This window comes from Coregonus clupeaformis, unplaced genomic scaffold (assembly GCF_020615455.1).
Source record: "Coregonus clupeaformis isolate EN_2021a unplaced genomic scaffold, ASM2061545v1 scaf1499, whole genome shotgun sequence".
NCBI classification, from domain to species: domain Eukaryota; kingdom Metazoa; phylum Chordata; class Actinopteri; order Salmoniformes; family Salmonidae; genus Coregonus; species Coregonus clupeaformis.
Genome location: NW_025534953.1, coordinates 40,760 through 47,500, shown reverse-complemented (window position 1 = coordinate 47,500; position 6,741 = coordinate 40,760). Strand labels below are relative to the sequence as shown.

The 6,741-nt window shown below is 39.4% G+C and overlaps 1 long non-coding RNA gene across 1 annotated transcript in view; it reads left to right on the top strand.

Annotated features, from left to right (window-relative positions):
* The window catches only part of LOC123487178, an 8,369-nt gene extending 1,934 nt beyond the window's left edge, over nucleotides 1–6,435 (top strand). Inside the window, exons 2-3 of the long non-coding RNA XR_006659674.1 lie at nucleotides 691–692; nucleotides 6,422–6,435. This is a non-coding gene — a long non-coding RNA (uncharacterized LOC123487178). The remainder of the gene's footprint in view (nucleotides 1–690; nucleotides 693–6,421) is intronic.
* The last annotated feature ends 306 nt before the right edge of the window (nucleotides 6,436–6,741 follow it).

Genomic DNA, 6,741 nt, shown 5'->3' with positions numbered 1-6,741 from the left:
TCAGCATCTGAGGAAACGTCTGTAGCGTCCAAACAAGATGGTGGTCTCTGTCTAAGTAACAGAATAACAATAAAAAGGGGTATAATATGTGTAAATATATGATATATATATATTTCCTGAGCTTTCTAATATCCACTAGATATAGGACAGACACTTCCCAACCTTATTCCTTATGATTTATTTTTTGACTGTCTTTTTTTGCCATTTATTAATGTGTTATTCAAAGTGTTTCTATGGGCTATAGTAGTAAAGGACTAATTCAATTTTTATCAAATACATTTTTTACATATTTGTTTTATACCTAAAGGGGGTCCTAAAATTCCAAATCAAATAGCTAAATGATCTTTGGTAAGAACATCTTAAAACAATTCCATATGTAAGCTTAGAACCTTCAATGTGCCAATGTGTTTGTACTTGTCTCTATACAAATAAAAGAAAACCAAACATGTATGATGCTTTCTTTTCTGATATTAAAACAGAAAAACCTCCCGAAAGTTTACTGTTTTGACTGTGTAAATGACGCATCTCCCTCTGGCACGCCCATCTCGGGATAGCCGGGCCCCGCCCATTTACCAGGACGCACCATATTAGGTCAATGACGTCAACGGAATCTCCTTTTGGAACGTTCCATTTCTTGGGAACGGCAACTTCGAAGTTCTAACTTGTTATCTTTACCGATAAATGCAATAGATGTATGTTTATGAACTGATATTATGTTGATATCCTCACCCTTTCCTCGTCAGATGGTGAGCAAGCCTAGAAAACCCCTGCAAACTGTCAGTTGGCATTCAAACTTCCAGCAACTAGAAAGAACACGAGAGACACTAGCCTTCATACATGGTCACTCTCAACAAGAGCTAATAAATAACCTGCCACAATAACCACAAGACTTTGACAGTTTAGCCGAAGTCTACTTCCGTTTCAGTTTATTTGGATTTTGCAGAATTTCTTTGATCTCCTGAAACGATGATATAGCCTACCCTCCGCTTTCAACATGGATTGTGATTCCGCTTCCCGCTGTCCAACTTGGTCTCAAGAGTATTTCATATTATTCTTGATGTAAATCCGAGACTCTCCATTTTTATTGTGATATGTTACGTTTCGTATGGTAGGTATTAATTTGTGGATGTCCATTACCCATTTCATATGATATGTAATGAATTACAATTCGTATATGTTATGAATATGTAACAATTCTCCAATATGGTCCTCTGTAGCTCAATTGGTAGAGCGCTTGTAAAGCCAGGGTAGTGGGTTCGATCCCCGGGACCACCCATACGTAAAAATGTATGCATGCATGACTGTAAGTCGCTTTGGATGAAAGCATCTGCTAAATGGCATATTATATTATTATTATATGTACAATATGTTACAATTGAAAACCGTACAATATGTTACGAATTAAAATGTGTTGTGGCTAATGCTAACGTTAGCTAGGCTAGGGGTTAGGGTTAAGGTTAGTTAGATTAAAGGGTTAGTTAACTACAACTCTCCGTTCCCGGTGACAACCTGGTTTAGTTTACCACAACTCTCCTGTCCCGGTGACAGTCCTAGCTAAGTTTATCCAGGTTATCAGACTATATGGTAGCTAGGACTATAAGACTATATGGTAGCTAGGACTATCAGACTATATGGTAGCTAGGGCTATCAGACTATATAATAGCTATGACAATCAGACTATATGGTAGCTAGGACTATCAGACTATATGGCAGCTAGGACTATCAGACTATATGGTAGCTAGGACTATAAGACTATATGGTAGCTAGGACTATCAGACTATATGGTAGCTAGGACTATAAGACTATATGGTAGCTAGGACTATCAGACTATATGGTAGCTAGGACTATCAGACTATTTGGTAGCTAGGACTATCAGACTATATGGTAGTTAGGACTATCAGACTATATGGTAGCTAGGACTATAAGACTATATGGTAGCTAGGACTATAAGACTATATGGTAGCTAGGACTATCAGACTGTATGGTAGCTAGGACTCTCACACTATATGGTAGCTAGGACTATAAGACTATATGGTAGCTAGGACTATCACACTATATGGTAGCTCGGAATATAAGACTATATGGTAGCTAGGACTATCACACTATATGGTAGCTAGGACTATCAGACTATATGGTAGCTATGACTATCAGACTATATGGTAGATATGACTATCAGACTATATGGTATCTAGGACTATCAGACTGTATGGTAGCTAGGACTATCAGACTATACGGTAGCTAGGACTATAAGACTATATGGTAGCTAGGGCTATCAGACTATATGGTAGCTAGGACTATCAGATTATATGGTAGCTAGGACTACAAGACTATATGGTATCTAGGCCTTTAAGACTATATGGTAGCTAGCACTATCAGACTATATGGTAGCTAGGACTATCAGACTATATGGTAGCTAGGACTATCACACTATATGGTAGCTCGGAATATAAGACTATATGGTAGCTAGGACTATCAGACTATATGGTAGCTAGGACTATCACACTATATGGTAGCTCAGAATATAATATTATATGGTAGCTAGGACTACAAGACTATATGGTAGCTAGGCCTATAAGACTATATGGTAGCTAGCACTATCAGACTATATGGTAGCTAGGACTATCAGACTATATGGTAGCTAGGACTATCACACTATATGGTAGCTCGGAATATAAGACAATATGGTAGCTAGGACTATCAGACTATATGGTAGCTAGGACTATCAGACTGTATGGTAGCTAGGACTATCAGACTATATGGTAGCTAGGACTATAAGACTATATGGTAGCTAGGCCTATAAGACTATATGGTAGCTAGCACTATCAGACTGTATGGTAGCTAGGACTATCAGACTATATGGTAGTTATGACAATCAGACTATATGGTAGCTAGGACTATCAGACTATTGGTAGCTAGGACTATCAGACTATATGGTAGCTAGGACTATCAGACTATATGGTAGCTTGGACTATCAGACTGTATGGCAGCTAGGACTATCAGACTATATGGTAGCTAGGACTATAAGACTATATGGTAGCTAGGACTATCAGACTATATGGTAGCTAGGACTATCAGACTATATGGTAGCTAGGACTATCATAATGTATGGCAGCTAGGACTATCAGACTATATGGTAGCTAGGACTATAAGACTATATGGTAGCTAGGACTATCAGACTATATGGTAGCTAGGACTATCAGACTATATGGTAGCTAGGACTATAAGACTATATGGTAGCTAGGACTATCAGACTATATGGTAGCTAGGTCTATCAGACTATATGGTAGCTAGGACTATAAGACTATATGGTAGCTAGGACTATCAGACTATATGGTAGCTAGGCCTATCAGACTATATGGTAGCTAGGACTATCAGACTATATGGTAGCTAGGACTATCAGACTATATGGTAGCTAGGACTATAAGACTATATGGTAGCTAGGACTATCAGACTATATGGTAGCTAGGACTATCACACTATATTGTAGCTAGGACTATCAGACTATATGGTAGCTAGGACTATCAGACTATATGGTAGCTAGGACTATCAGACTATATGGTAGCTAGGACTATAAGACTATATGGTAGCTAGGACTATCAGACTGTTTGGTAGCTAGGACTATCAGACTATATGGTAGCTAGGACTATCAGACTATATGGTAGCTAGGACTATCAGACTATATGGTAGCTAGGACTATCACACTATATTGTAGCTAGGACTATCAGACTATATGGTAGCTAGGACTATCAGACTATATGGTAGCTAGGACTATCAGACTATATGGTAGCTAGGACTATAAGACTATATGGTAGCTAGGACTATCAGACTATATGGTAGCTAGGACTATCAGACTATATGGTAGCTAGGACTATAAGACTATGATGTCTAATCAATCTCTGACCTCTGGAGACAGACATAGCGGGGTGTGTGACCCTAAAGTGGACACCTATCAGGTGGTCCCAATAGGGAGATTACTGCAGTTGTAGATTTCCAAACCACAAGTAAAGGACGGTGTTTCAGAGGGTGCATTCAGAGCTGTTCCCCCATGTATCCTATGGTACCAGGCTAGCCGGGGGTGAATGATTTAAGGGCTAGGAGGTGATTAGACGGAGCAGCTTAGCTCTACAGGAGATTGGTAGGAGGAGATTGGAGACCGCCTACACTCAGTGTGTTGCTGGCTGGGTCTCAGCAGGGATTTGCACCACAGGGACCAACTAAAATACTGTGTCCTAAAAAGAAACCATACTAAAAAAACTCCTACAAATCAGCCTTAGGCCTAAAAAATAGATAACATTTATATTGCATTTATTTACCTATCATACTTCTTCAACATTGAACACTTGCTCCCTCCATGCTAAAACAATTGCATAACACTATGAAGTTTATTTTACCCTTATTTTACCAGATAAGTTGACTGAGAACACATTCTCATTTACAGCAACGACCTTGGGAATAGTTACAGGGGAGAGGAAGGGGGATGAATGAGCCAATTGGAAGCTGGGGATGATTGGTGGCCATGATGGTATGAGGGCCAGATTGGGAATTTAGCCAGGACACCGGGGTTAACACCCCTACTCTTACGATAAGTGCCATGGGATCTTTAGTGACCACAGAGAGTCAGGTCACCCGTTTAACATCCCATCCAAAAGACGGCACCCTACACAGGGCAATGTCCCCAATCACTGCCCTGGGGCATTGGGATATTTTCTTAGACCAGAGGAAAGAGTGCCTCCTACAACACCACTTCCAGCAGCATCTGGTCTCCCATCCAGGGACCAACCCTGCTTAGCTTTTACATTTACATTTTAGTCATTTATCAGACACTCTTATCCAGAGCGACTTACAGTTAGTGAGTGCATACATTATTTTTTTTATTTTTTTATGTTTTCATACTGGCCCCCCGAGGGAATCGAACCCACAACCCTGGCGTTGCAAACACCATGCTCTACATCCCTGCCGGCCATTCCCTCCCCTACCCTGGACGACGCTGGGCCAATTGTGCGCCGCCCCATGGGTCTCCCGGTCCCGGCCGGCTACCACAGAGCCTCTTCAGAGGCAAGCCAGCAAAGATATTCAGGAGACACAGCATTCATAAACACATGCTCTGTCCTAGCCGGCCGGGGCGGCGCACAATTAGCCAGCGTCGTCCAGGGTAGGGGAGGGAATGGCCGGCAGGGATGTAGCTCAGTTGGTAGAGGATGGCGTTTGGAACCGCAGGATTGTGGGTTAGATTCCCACGGGGCCCAGTATGAAAAACATTTATGCACTCACTAACTGTAAGTCGCTCTGGATATAACCGTCTGCTAAATGACTAAAATGTAAAAAATGTATAATTCCCATTCATTTGTAGCCAAGAGACAAGCAGTAATAAACGCCCTTTCCAGACCGATGGTTTGGCTGCAGAACCTTCAGTTTCCACAGGAATTAGCCAAGACAGCATGACGTCAGTGACAGACAGGACAGAACACGCAAACCCAGGCATTGAATGATGTCTAATCCTATGTTATATTAATGATGTCTAATCTAATGTTATATTAATGATGTCTAATCTAATGTTATAGTAATGATGTCTAATCTAATGTTATATTAATTATGTCTAATCTAATGTTATATTAATGATGTCTAATCCAATGTTATATTAATGATGTCTAATGTAATGTTATATTAATGATGCCTAATCTAATGTTATATTAATGATGTCAAATCTAATGTTATATTAATGATGTTTAATCGAATGCTATATTAATGATGCCTAATCTAATGTTATATTAATGTCTTATCTAATGTTATATTAATGATGTCTAATCTAATGTTATATTAATGATGTCTAATCTAATGTTATAGTAATGGTGTCTAATCTAATGTTATATTAATGATGTCTAATCTAATGTTATATTAATGATGTCTAATCTAATGTTATATTAATGATGTCTAATCTTATGTTATATTAATGATGTCTAATCTTATGTTATATTAATGATGTCTAATATTATGTTATATTAATGATGTCTAATCTAATGTTATATTAATGATGTCTAATCTAATGTTATTTTAATGATGTCTAATATTATGTTATATTAATGATGCCTTTTTCAATATTCTGCTCAGAATTCCCTGCCAGGATGTCTGGGGAATATATCTGGTGATTTGTTTTGACCAGCTCATTAAATCTTTGGACTTTTAGGACGTGGTTTTGACAGACTTTACTTTGTTTCAACTCATATTTAACAAGCATAATTTGTTTCATTCGCAAGTTACCTCGCTCGACACTCTCCCGGCCGTTTGTGTCCCTGAACAAAGGGGGGTCAAAATCAAAAGTAGCTGTCAGTATCTGGTATCTATAATAGTGCATGAAGTCTACTTCTAGAACAGACTGGATGTTAAAGCTGTTGATGCTTCTAAGTTATAGCATCAGACTCAGACTGCAACAGATCACTGACTGCTCAATGCTGTAGTTCATTCCTTCAGCAAGCAGCGAGGAAACTCCAGAGAGAAGTTCCGCTTCATAGTTTACACGTCATTAAGAATATAATATTATAAGCCATTTAGCAGACGCGTTTATCCAAAGCGACTTACAGTCAAGCGTGCATACATTTGTGTGGTCCCGGGAGATCGAACCGACTACCCTGGCGATACAAGCGCTGCGCTCTACCACCTGAGCTACAGAGAACCACTACAATTTCGACAGCTTTTAATAGACCGACCAACCGAGGGGCTTCATTCATCGTGCATGAATGAAAT